Here is an 18,921-nt window from a genome sequence, read left to right on the forward strand (position 1 = left end):
CCCCCACCCCAGAGATAGGGGCCGAACTCAGGGCCTTGTACTCACCAGGCAGGCACTCTTCCATTGAGCAAAATCCCCAACCTTACAACTACCCTTTCTAAAACAAAACAAAACAAAAAATATATTTCTTCTAAAAGTGAGAGATGCTAAATACTGAAGGCTCAGGCCTATAATCCTAACTACTCTGGAAGCTGAATTGTGAGGATTGTGGCTCAGAACCAGCCTGGACCTTGTCCCTTCAGGAGTAAATTGTGGGAGACAGGTGTCCTTAAGAAGGATGGAGGACTTTGTGCTGTGTCATTCCTGGAACAAGTCATAGGATAAGGTGGCCATCAAGAATGGAGGCTATTGGCTAGTGTCTCCACAGAAGCAATTTGTAAAATGCAGGAGTGCTCTCATAGGTCAGAGGACATTGACCACTGTCTTAGTGGTTTCAAAAATTCCACGAAAATAACCATAGCAACCTCAAGTCCTCCTGGAATCTCTAGCAACAGTCTTGGAGGCCTAAGAGCTACAGTGTCAATGGTGGCAGGCTGTAATTGGTCCACTTTTTCTCTGACCTCACTTGGTCTGAATCTGATTTGTCCATTTCCCCCATGATGTCACTATGCACAGTTGTGATTGCTCCATTGTGATAGGTCATGTAGGGTATATAGGAAGCCACTGTGCCCCAACATTTGTCAGTTAACAGTGCTGGGAGCTCTCGCTTGGTAAGCTGCTGGATTAACTCAAAGCTAGATTGATGATCTGTTTGGTTGCAGGTTTTGTTGGTTGGATTTTGGTATTTCTTTTTTACTTTTTGCCGGGTTTCCCATTATTTTATTGAGTTAATTTTTCGGAGACTTGCTACCTGCCTTCATAGCAGGAGGATCGCAGAATACAAAGAATCATCCCCGAGCTGCTTGACGAGGAGATCATCAAACAATACCAGACAAAAGAACTCCTTGACCAAGTTACCTGAGTGAAACTGTCCCATCACCACTTCACAGACACTGAGATGGCAGTTTAAAATACGTCATATGGGAGAGTCCTCCAGGCATTGAATAGAGAATAAGATGGACATTTTTAAGGCTGGATGGCCCAGACACATCATCAAGTTGTACCTGGTGATGGAGAAAAAATAGTATGTATATCTCATCATGGAATTGGCCACTAGGGGCTACCTTCTGAAGTCTATCTGAAAATCCCACCACTTATATAAAGTTGAAGCCAGGAGATTCTTCAAACAAATTGTACTAATTACAGCAGAACACAATCGCACATTGAGACCTTAAGCCCAACAATATCCTTTTGGACAGCAAAGGCAATATCAAGGTTAGTTATTTTGGTCTAATCATCTGGTTCTCCCTGGGGCAGCTGCTGACAAATTTATGTGGTGTTGTGCTATTCCATACCCCTGAAATGTTCCTGCAAGAAAGAAATGATGGCTGGAACTGGCTTCACACCTGTAATCCTACCTACTCAGGAGGCTGAGATCTGAGGATCATGGTTCATTGCCAGCCCGGTCAGAAAAGTCTGTGATATTCATCTCCAATTATCCACTAGAAAACTGGGAGTGGCACAGTGGCTCAATTGGTAGAGTTCTAGCCTTGAGTTGAATTGCTCAAGGACACTGTTCAAGCCCCACAATTGGAAAAAGAAAATATGCCTACAAGGTGGAAATCTGGAGCTTAGGTGTCTTTTTATATTTTGTTATAACAGGAAGATTTCCCTTTGAGGGGAGGATGTTATCCAGGTAGAGTCACTAGTTCTGAGGGCCAAATATGTTGGTCCATATAAACTGTCTGTTTGAGGACAAAATGTAAACTGCCAACTGGTAATTGAGGACCTGAGGGAGAGACAAATATTGAACAAATAATGGAGCACCCATAGCTTAAACAAGTTGCATAATATTCCCTGTGTTCTGATGAGCCAAGACTCAACAAGCTGGAACCCATCATTCTTAAAGTAAAGTGTGACATGAGGTACTACCTATATGAGATCCAGGGATCTATACAGGACAGATCATTCAATTATGCCATGGGCATGTACCTTTTAATTAAAGAAAACTTAGGCTGTCCAAGTAAAAAGAGTACCTTCAACAGTGCCACCGTGCCCAACTCTTGCAGATCTTTCCAACTTACCTCTCCCTATAGAAGGAGAGCCAGTTTACTTACCTGGCTTAACCATTACATCTTGTCATCTGAGTTTCAATTGCTTTATAATGTCAAGCAGTCACCTCTGAAGAGAGGCTTAGGTACCACTCTGCCTGCCATTCCCTTCTGTTTCTTGCAGAAGAACCCCAGTCCTAGGACAGTTCCAGGCCAGGATTCTGTGTTGTTTCCCTTGCCTGGTCTTTCTTTTTAAGCAGCAGTGAAAGATTCCTCTCTGGGGAGCCACAATTTGAGATCATAAACTGTCTACTAAGAAGCAGGGTTGGAGGAGGGCGGTTAGAAGAATATTCCCTTCCTTCTGGGTAGCCTCATAATTAGACCAAATATAATTTAAGGCGGAGATTGGGCAGGATGGGTGTGGCTAGCGAATAGCTACCACTCTTCTCAGAATATGCTGCAGTATTCAGGCCCAGGAGCAGAGCAATTCTCGAGAAAGTGGTGGAGAGTATTATAAGACATCAAAGATAATAGCAGTTGAGAGCACAGGGACCTGTTATTGGGATGTGAAAGATTGCAAGAAGTATACTCAAAAACGAATTATAGGAGGGATAATCCCTATACAGCCAAGGCTGCATAGAGAGATCATGTCTCAATCCAAAGGCTGGCTACTGAAGCCAGAGGAACTAATGTTTGCAAGCAATTACAAGTAGGAGATAGTGTTCTACCACTTGAACAACAATGCCACTTCCAGTTTTCTGGTGGTTAAATGGGGATGAGTTTCAGGGACTTTTCTATCTGGACTGGCTTTGACCTACGGTCTTCTGATCTCAGCCTCCCAAGAAGCTAACATTAACAACCTAGGATTACACTCAGGAACAATGCCCAGACCCTAATTTCAAGGCCAAAGACCATACAACAAATAATAAAAAAAGGAAAGTAAAAGGGGACAGTGGGTGGAGAGATTCACCATTCATCAGATGCATGTCAGGTGTGAATGATCCAAAATGTAGGCTAGGAGCAGACAGGGAACCTACCCAAGACACAACTGATCATTTATTTGTGGAAGCCAAGTGAAAAGTCAATAAACCAATATATGAAACAACTATATAAAGATAAATAGTGCAGGTGAGAGTGCCAGAAAGAGTCCTTGTGAGTCAAGTGCTGGTGGCTAACACCTGTAATCTTAACTACTCAGGAAGCTAAGATCTGACGATCATGTTTCAAAGTCAGTCTCAACAAAAAATGTCTCTGAAATTCTTATCTCCCATGAACTAGCAATAAAGCATAATTGGGAACTGTGGCTCAAATGGTAGAATACTATATTTAAGATTTTAAAAAGATAAGCAACAGTGACCAGGTCCTGATTTCAAACCCGTTCAAACCCCAGAATCCACATACATAGAGAAAAGGTTTCTGTGAAGAGGTAGCACTGAAGCCAAGACCTGTAGATTGAGAGGGAGCCAGCTTTGGGGGCATGTGACAGAGGCAATAGCTAGGGTGAAAGTCTCAGGGCTGGAATAAACCCCATATCAGGAGGAAGTGGTGTGTGGCTGGTTCTGAGTGAGAAAGAGAATGAGGTGAGGTACATCTGAAAAATGGGGGCCAGGTGGGCACTGGTGGTTCACACCTGTAATCTAAGCTACTCAGGAGGCTGAGGATTGAGGATTGTGGTTCAAAGGTAGCCTGACCAGGAAAGTCCACGAGAATCTTATCTCAATAACCAACTCTGAAAAAGCTGGAAGTGGTACTGTGGTTCAAGTGGTAGAGCACTAGCCTTGGGCTCAGGCTCTGAGTTCAAGCCCCAGTCCTCATACTTCAGCTTTCTGAATAGCTAGGATTACATGTGTGAGCCACCACAGACAGGCAACCCTTTATTATATATTATCTAACTTAATGGTTGTGACTTTCCCATTAGGAGGGCTCACTCTGAGCTCATCCTATTCTGGTTCACTTTCAGTCGATGGCCAGGTCAGTTTCCCCTCTGGAACTAACTTGTCTGTGGGAGGAGGATAAAGCCCCTGAAGCCCCTTCCCTTGTTGGGTGCATCCTATATTGTAAGAGTGATGAAAGAGGTCCAAGATTAAAGCTGGGCTCCTAAGGTGGAGTTCCTATTGTGGGCAACCTGGGCTGGTGTGCAGCTTTGAACAAGTGACTCTGGGAAGATATGAAAAATAACCACACTTAAATCCAATTTTTTTCAAAATCCTCTTGAGAGCTAGAAGAGGAGAGGGGAAGGGAAGATATATTCTGAATAGTTTCCTTTCTGTTGTGACATTGATTGATACATTTTGCTCAAGCAGGAATTACTTCTTATCCTGGGAAGGTCCTCAGTTTACCTTCCCGTGGTTGAGAGTTGTATGAGATAAAATCCTCAGCTGTCAGCTCTATTAGGGCTACTTGACCCAGAGAAGAGGGCGACCCTTTTTGCAAACTGCTCTGCTCAGAAGGAGGTCCAATTTTCTGATTTTCAATAATGGGGACTAGGTGCTGCTAGAGAAAAGGATGTTATAAAATAGAGTGAGTTTGGAGCTCACACCCTTCAGAGGGAGGCCCAAACTGAGACCTGCTCTGAGAGAAAATCAAGGAACTGAGAGGAAGTTAATATTTTAGGTCATATGGCCAGAGAAGGCCTTTCTGTGGCAGAACTTCTGATCTAGCTGCTGAAAAGATGAACGAATTAAACAAAGTTTATTTTCCTTTTGTGTGTGTGTACAAGTACTGGGGCTTGAACTCAGGATCCCATACACTTGCTTAGCTTTTTCCTGCAAGGCAGATGCTCTACCACTTTAGCTAAACTTCTACTTTGAAGTTTTTTGCTAGTGTATTGGAGATAGGAGTCTGTCAGAATTGGCTTTCCAGACTGGGTTTGAACATGGATCCTTAGATCTCAGCCTCCTGATAAGCTAGGATCAAAGACAGGAACTATTAAGCATTCAGGTCCACACAAAGGTGTAGAAGAAGTTTCCAGAGAAGAGAAGAACAAATTTGCAAAGGCCTTGCCTGATTTGTCAACTTGTTGGATATTGTTTATTGATTTATTTTTGAACATGGGGCTTGAACACTGGGCCGGGGCACTTTCTTTCAGCTCTTCAGCTCAAGTCTAGCACTCTACCACTAGAGCCACAGAACCACTTTGGATTTTCTGGTGGATAATTTGAGATAAGAGTTTCACAGTCTTTCCTGCCCAACCTGGCAATCCTCAGATCTCAGCCTCCTGAGTAGCTAGGATTACAGGCATGAGCCACCAGTACCTGGCTGGATATTTATTTATATAGGAATACAGCAATATCCTTGTAAATAGGATGAAAAATATTTAAGTTGGTCACTCCATATGAGCCTCACTGGCTTTAAGTTTTCTCTTTGATAGTTAATATGAAGGAAAGCCACAGGGGGATTCACCTCAGTTTATTATAAAAGGATGTCTCTGGCGTGTTTTTACAACAGTGTGCACAATGTAAAAGATAATAATGTTATTCATGACATTATACACAGTAGTAGAAAGGTAGAAAACCAAATGTCTCTTGATGGGTAAACAAAATGTGGTATAACCAGCCAAGGGAATATTATTCAATCTTAAAAAGGAATGACATTCTGACCATGCTACAACAAGAATGAATCTTTAAAATACTGTGAAATAAACCATATTAAAAATAAAAACTATATTTATGATTCTACATATATAAGGTACCAAAACATAGTCAAATTTGCTGGCTACCAGTGGCCCACACTTATAAAACTAGCTACTTATAGGGCTGAGAACTGAGGATGGAGGCTTGAAGCCAGACTAGAAAGAAATGTTGCTGAAACTCTTATCTCCAAAAAGTGAGATACAATAGAGGTGAGACTCAACAATAGAACTGTGGAGCACATGGGCAGCAAAGATGGCGTTGGGAGGGGGTTGAGTGAGCAGAGCCCAATTTACTATAGAGCACATGGGCAGCCAAGATGGCGCTGGGAGAGAGTAGAGTGGGCAGAGCCCAATTGATCTTCCGATCAGTGCCTAACCAGCCCATGAAGGCTCAGGTGCATGATAGGGTGTGACCTTGACAGTGATTGGTTCCTCTTCCTCCCTTGCCATGCCACCCGCCCTTTTTGTATTTAATAAGGGCTGCTCTCTGTTAATAAATGAGTTTTCTACCTGCTGGATTTGGCTCCCCGCTGCGTCTGATTGTCTCCTGGGCTGGGGAACGGGCGAGCGCCACACTTACCTTTCCTCAGACCCCATCCATCTTTCGTGGGACGGACGAAGACCCAACATAGAACATCAGCCTTGAACAAATAAGTTTAACATAGAGGGGCTGGGAAAGTGGCTCAGTGGTAGAGAGCTTGCCTTGCATGCCTGAGGCCCTGGGTTCGATTGCTCAGCACCACATAAGCAAAAAGAAAAAAGCCATTGAAGGGTAAACAAAGGAGGAGGCTGCAATGCTTGGTAAGAAATGTATGCATTATCCTGCCCATGTAATTGTAACCCCTCTGTAAGTATGTTCTCAAATAAAATAAAATATTAAAAAAAAAAAAGAAAAGAAAAAAGCCGGAAGTGGCGCTATGGCTCAAGTGGTAGAGTGCTAGCCTTGAACTGAAGAGCTGAGGGACAGCTCCCAGGCCCAGAGTTCAGGCCCCACGACCGGACCTCCCCCCCAAAAAAATGTTTAACATCGAATGGAGAATAGAGAATGAATGATGTGGCCAGTGCAGGTAAGAAAGAGCAGGCTTTCTGTGTGCAAAGGACTTCTTGGTCAACAGCACTGTGACAGAACACACAAAGACAGTACTAGGCTGAGAAGTAAGGACAAGGAAGACAGGAGAGTTGATTACCCGTTTTTTTTTGTTGTTGTTGTATTTGTTTTTCCCAGTACTGGCACCTGGACTCAGGGCCTGGGTGCTGTTCCTGAGCCTCTTTATGCTTTGGGCTAGTGCTCTATCACTTGAGTCACAGAACTTCTTCTTTTTCTGAGTAGTTTATTGGAGATAAAAGTGTCATGTCATGGGCCTTCTTGTAAGGCTGGCTTCAAATGGAGATTAGTCTTCAGATTTTAGCCACTTGTGTTGTATTCCAATTTAAATTGTAGTATTCCAATTTCCCAGGAAGATATGACAGCACTCAGGCAATTTGGCTGGAAGTTCTTTATTTAGCCATATTCCATCTGTCCTCAGCTCACAGAGCTAGAGAACAGCCCTGTTTGTTGTTCAGGGGGGATTTTTATAGGAAGTGCTTTCACATAGGTGATGTTTACCAAAGCAAGCAAGCAAGGTTACAGAAGCAAATCATAGCCTTGAGTCAAACATGCCTTGGGACATTGGACCTTTGCCCTGATGTTGAAGAAGGGGAATCCTTTTCCCAGAGAGAATGCATGTCAGCATGCACCCTCACACCACACAGAAGCTCAAATGGGGACACACGAGTCAATGCTTCTGACAGTGCGCTGAAATTTTCTGAACAGGAATGATGTTTATTACAACTTCCTGAGTAATAAAGAACTCAGTACAGCTGGTGATAAGCATCATAATTGTTAGTGGCATTCAGCAAAATTTTTGATAAACTGCAAAGCTGCCAGTCTGGGAAGCTTGAGGGAGAGAGAGAAGTTTACTTTTAGCAAAAATGTTTCTGAATTTACATTTTTGTTCCCATGGATATCCTTCTTTACCAAGGGAAAGGGGCTCAGGAGAGAAAATTAGCTACCGCAGGAAGGATTGAGGCTAGAATAAACTTTCTTCCAGTGAATAGCAAATCAGATATCACACTGAGTAGGTAGGATTACAAGTTTGAGCCAAAACTGCCTATTTTGATTAATTCTTGTGTGTCATCCCCAGGAATGTGGATTCAAGCCAAGGTGACCCAAGCCTTCAAAGTTTTGTTACAGATATTGACTCAAGCTATGATGTCAGAAATACTGACCTTACTGTTCAGCCTGGAACCAAAAGAAACGGGAGGTGAGAGTTATCTATGTTTGTGGCTTGTAAATCACCAGGATTAGTGGCAGGCTGGAAAGAAGAGAATCAAGAGGGCACATGTGGAACATGGCAGACAGGAAGGCATCAGGGAAGAAGCAGTTTCGGGATGAGCAGTGGATCAGGAGGACCAGATTCTCTGTGGTGCAGAAAGTCTTTCTTCAGAGCCCTCACCACATTAGCCTGTCTTGGGTCACTCCATGTTTGTTTGGTGTTTCAGCCCTCAGTCATTTGAACTCTTAGGGCTTGGGGCTTCCTGTACATCCTCCTGGAGCCTGGCACAGGGTCTAGCCCACATTGGTGCTGGCTGATGGTTGCCTAATGGGGCTGGATAGAGACAAACACTAAACTGGAGGTTTCTGGAAGGGATCGGCGTGCACTTAGTGTCCAGAGGACATGCATGGGACTGTTCCTTCATGAGGAAGAGGCCAGAGGACAGTCTCATGTTGCCTCCCTAACACTTTGGTAGAAATGGCAGACAGATGTCACAGGCAGCAGGCAATGCTCTCTGGTTTATATATGTGCATGCACACCCAACATCTGTGGCCCATTAGTGGAACAGTACACACTGATCACAGCATGGACCCCATTTCATGGCTGCGGACACTGAAATCCTGGGGTCTTGGTGTCCTCAGGCCTTGGCCAACAGCAGTGGGGAGTCTGAGACCTTGGAGGCAGGGCAATGGCAGGGCTCCAGCAGTATCTGCAAAGCCTGAGAAGCTCGACTCCTCAAGGATAGCTCACAGACTCAGAGGAGGCTGTGAAGAGGGATAGATCCCTGGGGTACACTTGAACCACCAAAACGCACCCTGCTCACTAGCACCAAGCACGTACGGCTTATAGCCCAACAATCCAATTCTGGCTCTTTCTCACCTCACTTGGCAAGGGGGGAGCCATGGAGGAGCAAGATGCACCATTTCAGTTGAGGAGGGATATATCTGATATCAGACCCACATATCACACCTAGATAGACTGGAACTCTCCAGAAGGCCAAGGTAACAGATATATTCGTTGTCTAACAAGTGTGGAAGTGGGAATCTTGACTGTGAGGACTCCATAGTCCTCAACTTGTGGGTTGGTGGCTGCGACTCCCCCCTGAGGTGGTGACTAAGTGGTAGCATCTGGGTTGCTAGCCTGTAAACAGAAGAAGTGAAGGTGGGCTGTGGAGTGGCCTGGTGCCTGGGCCACACTCTTTTGCTGAGTTGTTACTGTTGCCACCATGTGGATGTGCCTAGGCTTGGAGCAAGGTTACAGGGCCGGTGGGGCTGACTGGCTGTGCAGAAGCAGAAGGTGTCACTTCTGCAGGCAGTGACTCTATTACTGGCAGCCCTATGCTTCCTGCTCAACGTGGGGCTGGGGCTCTGCACCATAATCGGCAGCCTGATGGCACCCCGAGGGGTTAGGAGGCAGATAACTGAGTGCCTCAGTATGGTGCTGAGAGAATGCTGCTCCCCAGTCTCCCACCCCTGTCTGGGTTTACTTCAAACCTGCAGCTTCTCCTTTCTCCTCCTCTGTGACCTCAGTGGCAGCACCAGAACAGTCTGTGCTTCTTCCTACTTTTCTCCCAGGTGGGGTAAATTGAGGCTGCGAGGATAGGGATTTGTCCACTCAGTAGAGTCAGAAATAGAACCCAGGGCCCTTGGTGCCCCAGTATGGAAGTCTTATTTCTACTTACCATACTTTACAATCAGTTCTTTCTATTGCCCTCTCCTGTCCCCTGACCTCCTCCAGCATTCTCTTTCTGGAGTGTACCCTGTCTGCACATGTCTGTATCCTGTAGGACTGATGCCTTCATCATCTTTGTTCCCCTCCCTAACTTCCACCTGCATATCCTGTGTCTCTACTCAGGTCAGTCCTTTTCCCATTTAACCACTTGCACAGGGACGCTAGGCCTCCCCACTAATTCTCCCTATTCACTCTTCCCCATCCTATCTGTATTTTAGGTATTGTTGATTGGGGAGTGAGTGCAGACCCTCTTGGAGCTGTAGGCCCCTTGGAGGGAGTGAAATGTGAATTTCTGGTTCTTGAGGAATTTGCCACCTTTGACTCTCCAGTAGTCCAGATGTGTTCCTGTGGAGGGATTTCCCAGAATGTCCCCAAGAGCAGTTCCCTGAGGGTGGAATGCCACATGCCTTCCTTCTCTGCCAGGAACTGATGGGACATGGTATTTTTTGGTATTCCAAACTGTGATCATATTTGATTCTGCCTCTTTGAAACTTATGTACCTGCACATCTGTACGTGCATTTGGACTAAAATAGCAATTTTTCTTCGTGTGTGTGTGTGTGTGTGTGTGTGTGTGTGTGTGTGTGTGTGTGTGTGTGTGTGTGTGTGTTTTCAGATCTTCAGTCTTAAACTCAGGGCCTGGGTTCTGTCTCTTAGTTTTTATCACTCATGACCAGTGCTCTACCACCTGATCCACATCTCTACTTCTGGCATTTTGGTGATTCATTGGAGATAAGAGTCTTACAGACTTTCCTACAAGGGATCCTTTATTTGTTTGTTTGTTTTTGGTCGGTCATGGGACTTGAACTCTGAGCTTGGGCGCTGTCCCTGAGGTCTTCAGTTCAAAGACAGCACTTTACTGCTTGAGCCACAGTGCCATTTCTGGTTTTCTAGTGATTTATTCGAGATAAGAGTCTCATGGAGGGCTTGGAAAGTGGCTCAGTGGTAGAGGGCTTGCCTTGCATGCAAGAGGCCCTGGATTCTATTCCTCAGTACCACATAAGCAAAAAGAAAAAAGCCAGAAGTGGCAATGTGGCTCAAGTGGTAGAGAGATAGCCTTGAGCTGAAGAGATAAGGAACAGTGCTCAGACCCAGAGTTCAGGCCCCAGGACCAGACCCAACAACAACAATAACAAAAGAGTCTCATGGACTTTCCTGCCTGGTCTGGCTTTGAACTGTGGTCCTTAGATCTCCCACTTGAGTAGTTAGGATTACAGGCGTGAGCCACTGGTGATTTGGCTCCTTCCATTTTTTGTTTTTCAAGTTTTTCATTGTTAATTAATCGTAAGAGACTCAGATTTGCCTGCCCAGGCTGGCTTTTAAACGCAATCCTCGCATTGCAAACCTCATGATTGGATTATAACTGTGAGCCACCAGTACCACTCTGGGATTTGTCATTTTTGACAAATGCCAAATGTGTCTATTGAGATGGTCTGAGCATTGAACATTGCACTGCACCCAAGGCAAATTTCAGGAGAATGACAAAGATGTAGAGACCGTTTGGTGCCTCACACACACCATTACATAATGTAAGTTAATGACTTTCTTCCCAGAAATGCATAACTCTTATCTTTATACAATGTAAGGTGCTTAAGTGCTTCTTCATATTTATCTAAAATAGTATATACATTGAAAGGAACTCCACCATATGTAAACAAAATATTTTTTGTTAGTGATGGGGATTGAACTCTGGCACTGTCCTTCAGCTCTTTAAGCTCAAGGCGAATGCTCCACCACTTGTGCCACAGCACCATTTCTATCTTTGTCTGTTCATGTGGTGTTGAGGAATCAAACTCAGGGCTTCATGCATGAGAAGCAAATACTCTATCATTGAGCCATCTTCCTAGGTCACTAAACAAAAGACATTTATGTGTCAGCTGGGCACTGTTGGCTGACACTTGTAATACTAGCTACTCAGGAGACTAAGAGGTGGGGATTGCGGTTCAAAGCCAGCCTGAGCAGGTAAATGGAGCTGTGGCTCAAGTGGTAAAGCACTAGTGTAGGGAGCCGAGGCGAGACTCGGCCCACTCCCTTGCAGCTTTGAGGTAACCACCCCAGACGGTGCTTGGCGGGACGCCTGGGCTGTGCACGTGCACGAGCCAGGTAGAGTCCCCAGCCAATCCCATGACACCTGGTGACGGTGAAAGGCAGGCGACCAACAATAGAAAGACCCGCATTCCGATTCTCCTATATAAGCGGCTGTGTTTCGGGTGCACGCTCTCTTGCGCCCAAGCTCTCCTACAACTAAAAGGCTCTCCAATAAAGCGTGATCTGAGAAGACCCCTGGTGTGGTGGTCATTTTTCCTCGCTGGTCGAGTAGACGGTCGCTACAAGTGGTGCCGAGACCCGGGAACGAACCTGGGACGGGACCCGCGCGAGAGGCCGAATTGGAGCCAGAACTCAACACGCGGAGAGGAGACGTCGGTAAATATCCCCCGGTATGCTGTTCACTGTAGATTTAGATATTTATTGGTTGCTTGCATTGCTTCTTCCCTTGTGGCTTGTCTTTTTGATGGTGCGCACTTGCCTCGAGGAGGGAGGGTTTGATTTAATCCAGGAAGGACGCAAAGTACTAACGCAGCATCAGGATAGTCTATCAGAGTCAGCATACAGTAAGGGGGAGGAAAATAGGCCTAAAAGAAAAAGGGAAAAAAGACAAAAGGATCCTAAAGAATTAAAGCAAGAGGGGCTGCAGCCCTCACAAAAGGAGAAGGGTTTCAGAGAGGAGGGGGTCTCAAGGAGACCCCCGTGCCCTTCTTTAAAAGCAAACCGGTTCTCAGCCCTACATGTGGAAGGGCGGGACCAAGAATATAGTAATCTTGTGAGTGACTCAGAGGAAGAAATGTTAGAGGAGGAGGGAGAGCAGCTCGATCCAGCTGATAGTGAAGAGTTAGAAGAGGCTGCGGCGGAGCACGAGGCAGACAGATATGGAGGGTGGCGCCCCCTAGGGGTGGGAGTACCGCAGCAGCCAGGGAGAGGAAACGGAGCTGCCCCTCACCCGTCGGCCCCCCCGCCGTGCCCGCCGGCAGGGAAGAGTCACTTTATAAAAGAAAAAACCTGGTCGCGATTAGCAGCCGCTTTCCCAATCTTTGAGAATCCCATTACTGCTGAAAGAAATTTTGAGCCGGTTTCCTACTCACAGTTAAAAGATTTAGTTGAGGCAGTCAGGACTTATGGAGTGACGGCCAATTATACCACTGCCTTGCTTCGAAGGCTAACTATTAATGCTATGACACCTATGGATTGGTTTGAAGTGGCCCGTACTTGCCTTAATCACGGGCAGTTCCTTGATTTTCGGTCAATTGTACAAGACAAGGCTCAAGCCCAATACAGACAAAATGTCCGTGACGGGCACCCGGACTGGACCGTAGACATGCTTCTCGGGCAGGGAATCTACTCGGTAGACCAGACAGGATATCCCTTTGAAGTATACCGCCAGGTAAACGAGGTTTTTTACAGGTCCTGGCGAGCCCTCCCAAACAAGGGAGAGGTGGCTGGCAATCTAACAAAAATCATGCAGGCCCCTAATGAGCCATTTTCTGATTTTGTTGCCCGTATGCTAGAGACAGCCGAGCGGGTATTAGGAAATCTGGAAACAGCCATGCCATTTGTACAACAAATCATTTTTGAACAAAGCACCAAGGAATGTCAGAGGGCAATTACCCCAGTAAGAACCCAAAGCCTAGAAGCTTGGTTAAAAGCCTGCAGAGAAGTAGGTGGCCCCCTGACCAATGCGAGGCTGGCAGCTGCTGTCTTGTCGGCTGCCGGGGCCGCAAAAGATAGTAAAGGAAAAGGGTGTTTCCGGTGTGGTCAGTTGGGACATTTTAGACAGCAATGCCCACAAAATGGTGGTCCTGTACAAAATATACCCAGACCGCCAAGGACTCCAGGAGTGTGTCCTCATTGTAAAAAGGGAAAGCATTGGGTCAACGAATGCAGGTCAGTTAGAGACATCAATGGACATTTTATCCCCCAAATTACTAACACTAATTCGGAACAGGAGCCAAAAAACGGAGAGAAGGGCCCTCGTCCCCAGGGCCCGAAAGTTTATGGGGCATTTCAGACTCTGGCTCCCAGACAGCACCCGCAACAACTCCCCAGCCAAGAAGAGCAACCTCAGGCTCCGCAGGGTTGGACCACTGTGCCACCTCCGGACGGGTATTAACACAGCAGATGGGAGTCCAGATTGTGGAGACAGACATGACAGGACCCCTAGATGAAGGCACTGTAGGAATAGTTTTAGGACGCTCCTCCTCCACAATGAGAGGATTAATAATTTTCCCAGGAGTGATTGACCCTGACTATACGGGGACTATCAAGGTCCTCTGTCATGTCCCCCATGGAGTGGTGTCCATTTCTCCCGGGGATAGAATTGCACAGCTTCTGCTTTTGCCTTCTCTTCATGGCAATTTCACTGCTAAGGAGATAGAGAGAGGAGATAAAGGGCTAGGCTCCACTGGAGTCGACCTTACATGCCTGTCCATAACTTTAGACCAAAGACCCATGCTAACTCTCCAAGTGGAAGGGAGAAGATTTGAGGGATTGGTGGATACAGGGGCAGATCGAAGCATCATCCAAAGAGGGGAGTGGCCAAAGCAATGGCCAACTCAGAAATCCTCCCAGACCTTACAAGGGCTGGGCTATGCCGATGCCCCACAGTTAAGTGCAAAAGAATTGACTTGGAGAACAGACGAAGGCCAGGTTGGAAAAATGCAGCCATTTGTGGTAGACGTCCCTGTCAATCTTTGGGGAAGAGATGTGCAGCAACAGCTAAAGCTAACTTTAACTAATGATTATTCTGAGGCCAGTCAGAATATGATGAAACAGCAAGGATTTGTGCCAGCCTTGGGGCTTGGTCGGTGTCTCCAAGGACGCAAGGAGCTGATAGAGCCACTTCCTAAACAGGACAGGAAGGGTTTGGGTTTTTCTTAGGGGCCTCTGAAAACAAAGCTTCCACTGAAGGTGTGGTACCCATACCTTGGTTAACGCAAAAGGCGGTGTGGGTTCCTCAGTGGCCCCTCTCTCGAGAAAAATTGGAAGCAGCTCAAACTCTTGTCCAGGAACAGCTGCAGCTGGGGCATGTTGAGCCTTCAGTGTCATCTTGGAATACCCCAATTTTTGTGATCAAAAAGGCCTCTGGAAAATGGAGATTATTACATGACCTTAAAGCAGAAAATGCCCAGATGCAAATTATGGGACCCATCCAAAGGGGACTTCCACTGCTCTCTGCTTTACCTAGAGAGTGGCCTATTTTGGCTTTAGACATTAAGGATTGCTTTTTTTCCATACCTCTTTATGAAAAGGATAGGGAGCGCTTTGCCTTTACTTTGCCCTCGGTTAATCATGAAACCCCGGATGCTCGCTATCAGTGGAAAGTTCTCCCCCAAGGGATGGCTAATAGCCCAACAATTTGTCAATTGTTCGTGGGGGCTGCATTAACCCCTGTTAGGGAAAAATTTCCAAAAGTACAGATTGTCCATTATATGGATGATATCTTGTTGGCTGCTCCCTCAGTAGAGACTCTTCATAAGGTGTTTGGGCAGGTAACGGAGACCTTAGCTAATAAAGGATTAATTATTGCCCCTGAGAAGGTTCAGCAGACTAGTGTTGTTCAATTTCTGGGAACCATTGTTTCTCCTACTGAGATTAAACCACAAAAACTTTCCATTCGAACTGGTCATCTTAAAACACTTAATGATTTTCAGCAATTGGCAGGAGATATTAATTGGATAAGGGGGTTTCTTAATCTCCCTCGGTCAGAGTTGTTACCTTTATTTGCTATTTTGGAGGGCGACCCTGAAGTCACCTCCTCTAGATCCCTGACACCTTTAGCACTAAATTCCCTACAAAAGGTTGAGGCAGCTTTGTCTAGGGCTCAACTTTCACGGGTTGATTTGAAATTACCTATTGATTTATGTATATTAAAAACAAAAAATTATCCCACGGGGGTTCTTTGGCAAAATGGCCCCTTATTGTGGCTCCACGGCAATTCTGTGGGAGCAAAAACTGTTCAATATTTTCCTGAATTAGTGGCTAAGCAGGCAATTTTGGGTATAAAGTATTGTTTAATGCACTTTGCAAAAATTCCAGATAAATTAATTATTCCATACACCCGTGAGCAAGTTGAAATTTTAGCAGCCACAATGGATATGTGGGCAATTCTTGTTTGCTCATTTCCAAATGTAATTGATAACCATTATCCTAAGCATCCTCTGCTTGCCATAGTTAACAAAAATTTAGTGTATTTTCCTGTTCTCACTTCAAAGGAGCCCTTGGCTGATGCTCTAACCATCTTTACGGATGGATCAAAATCTGGACAAGGTGCCTTTTTTGTTCAAGGACACAAACAGCCGGTAGTCTTTATTTTTCGGCCGAATGTCCCACAGGCTGTTGAATGTTTAATTGTGCTTGAAGTTTTTAAAAGATTTGATCAACCTTTTAACTTATTTTCTGATTCATTATATGTTGTAAATGCCGTTGCTTCTCTTGAAGTTGCTGCTTCAGTTAAGCAGGCCAGTACAATTTCTAATGTTTTGTTACAGATTCAATCCCTTATCTTAAGCAGAAAACATACTTTTTATATTGGACATATTCGTGCCCACTCTATGTTGCCGGGCCCGATGGCAAAGTGTAATGATTTGGTGGACCAGGCAACTCGGGCTATGGCTCTGGTTGCTGCTGATCCTGTAGAATTGGCAAAAGACTTTCATAGATTGTATCATGTACCTGCTAATACCCTTAGGAAAAGATATAATTTGTCCAGGCATGTGGCAAGAGATATTGTTAAAGCCTGTAAATCTTGTGTTACCTTTCTTCATCCTCCCCATGTGGGGGTAAACCCCAGGGGGTTGAGACCAAACGCCCTATGGCAAATGGATGTTACTCATCTGACGGAATTTGGTAAGTTGAAATATTTACATGTGTCTGTGGACACCTTTTCTGGTGTCATTCATGCCACACCTCTGGCAGGAGAAAAGGTGTCTCACGTCAGAATACACTGCTTAGAAGCTTGGGCAGCTTGGGGAAAGCCCCTTAGACTCAAGACGGATAATGGCCCTGCTTATACTTCCCATGGTTTTTGCGCCTTTTGCGCACAAATGCAGGTTGCCCACACCACCGGATTGCCCTACAATCCTCAAGGACAAGGTATAGTGGAAAGAGCTAATAGAAGCATAAAAGAAATGCTTCAAAAACAAAAAGGGGGAGTTGCTGAGTCCGCGTCCCCCAGGGAAAGACTTTCTCTTGCGCTCTTTACCCTTAATTTTTTAATTCTAAATGACAACGATCAGTCTGCCGCAGATCGGCATATGACAAGAGACTCCATGGATACTAAAGACATGGTTATGTGGAAGGATGTTATTAATAATAAATGGTATGGACCGGATCCGGTAATAACGAGATCCAGGGGAGCTGTTTGTGTTTTTCCACAGAGTCAAGAAGTACCTCACTGGGTGCCAATGAGACTGACCAGGCCGGTGGAGACTGCAACAGAACCCCCTCTTGAAGATGCAGCTGATCTTCCTGCTGTTAGCAACAGTGCTAATAGCAATCCCTGTGATAGCTAAACCAATGATGCTGTGGGCTGTTACAATTTACTGACTGGATTGCCTCTGCGGTGTCCTTTTTCAAAGAGCGGGTGGGAGTCAGAATGTTTTTAGCCTGCTGCTTGGGAGGATGCGTGGTCTGCCTATGGTTGGTCTGTCGCCTTCGAGCCCAAACCAGAAGGGACAAGGTTGTTATCTTACAAGCATTAGCCTCTTTGGAGAGTGGATCCTCACCCCAGATTTGGCTGTCGGCCCTGAGAGGCAGTTAAGCCTTACCATTCTGCATAGCCTTAGCACCCCGAGGGATCAGGGGATCCCATTGCACCGGGACAGGTATGCAATTTGCAATTTGGGACAGGGTGCAAGGCAAGTGCACTGCACTTGAGGAGATGGTTCTCATCTCCTCAAGAAGAGCATGCTGGGTTGCAAGTGGGTTGATGCCCAAGATCCCACCTCTGCAAAAAAGGCATCGGACGGGCCTGGTCATCACTGGGGAAGGCGCCCCTCAGGCGAAGACCAGTGCAAGGTCCTCTCATTAATGTCTTAGACAGAGGCCCAACCTCTACTCTTACCTGTTGCCATAAAACAAAGAAGGGGGAACTATAGGGAGCCGAGGCGAGACTCCGCCCACTCCCTTGCAGCTTTGAGGTAACCACCCCAGACGGTGCTTGGCGGGACGCCTGGGCTGTGCACGTGCACGAGCCAGGTAGAGTCCCCAGCCAATCCCATGACACCTGGTGACGGTGAAAGGCAGGCGACCAACAATAGAAAGACCCGCGTTCCGATTCTCCTATATAAGCGGCTGTGTTTCGGGTGCACGCTCTCTTGTGCCCAAGCTCTCCTACAACTAAAAGGCTCTCCAATAAAGCGTGATCTGAGAAGACTCCTGGTGTGGTGGTCGTTTTTCCTCGCTGGTCGAGTAGACGGTCGCTACACACTAGCCTTGAGTAAAAATAGCAAAGGGACAGGGCCCAGCCCCTGAATTCAAGTCCTACTCTGCACTACCAGTTTAAAACTTTTTTTAATGATAAAGCAAGTCATCATCCATGGGTCTAAAACACTTGTGAGCAGTTGCTGACATACATGTCTGCCAACCTACTACATCGGCACATGCAACATGATACACTTATACATTTCTGTTCATTTCAAGGCTAGGTACAATCACATGATTACAATATATGTAGAAGCTGCAATCAGTTTGAAGTCTACGTTCATTTTCTTTGTCAGTGCTCTTGTAAGTGTGTCTGAGCAGTGTCCCTCACAGGAAGAAAAGAAGCTCCTAATGACTCACCTTAATCTCATGTTGTGAGTAGAAATAAGACCGGGCTGTATGTCAATGCAACATTGCTTGGCTGTTTTTGACTCATCCTGGTTCCTTGAAGGCAGAGCCCCATCTTTTGATTCCATGTTAGGGATCTCAGGGGAGGTCACCATCAAATAGGAACTGAAGAATATCACCAGCTCCCCTTCATTAAAACCTCATTATAGTTGAAGCCAGTGGTTCACATGTGTAATCCTAACTACTCAGGAGGCTAGCAATATATGGTTGTGGTTCAATGCCAGCACTGGGTAGAAAAGTCCATGACACTTTTATCTCCAATTAAACATCAAA

The 18,921-nt window shown here is 45.7% G+C and overlaps 1 long non-coding RNA gene across 1 annotated transcript; it reads left to right on the forward strand.

Moving 5' to 3' along the window:
• The first annotated feature begins 698 nt into the window (after positions 1 to 698).
• LOC138807223 (uncharacterized) lies at positions 699 to 17,460 on the forward strand. Its single transcript, XR_011366090.1, has 3 exons — positions 699 to 1,314; positions 7,905 to 8,024; positions 17,196 to 17,460. It is a non-coding gene; the product is annotated as an uncharacterized lncRNA (long non-coding RNA).
• The last annotated feature ends 1,461 nt before the right edge of the window (positions 17,461 to 18,921 follow it).

This window comes from Dipodomys merriami, unplaced genomic scaffold (genome assembly GCF_024711535.1).
Source record: "Dipodomys merriami isolate MVZ:Mamm:240054 unplaced genomic scaffold, mDipMer1.0.p SCAF_417, whole genome shotgun sequence".
In the NCBI taxonomy this organism is placed as follows: Eukaryota; Metazoa; Chordata; class Mammalia; order Rodentia; family Heteromyidae; genus Dipodomys; species Dipodomys merriami.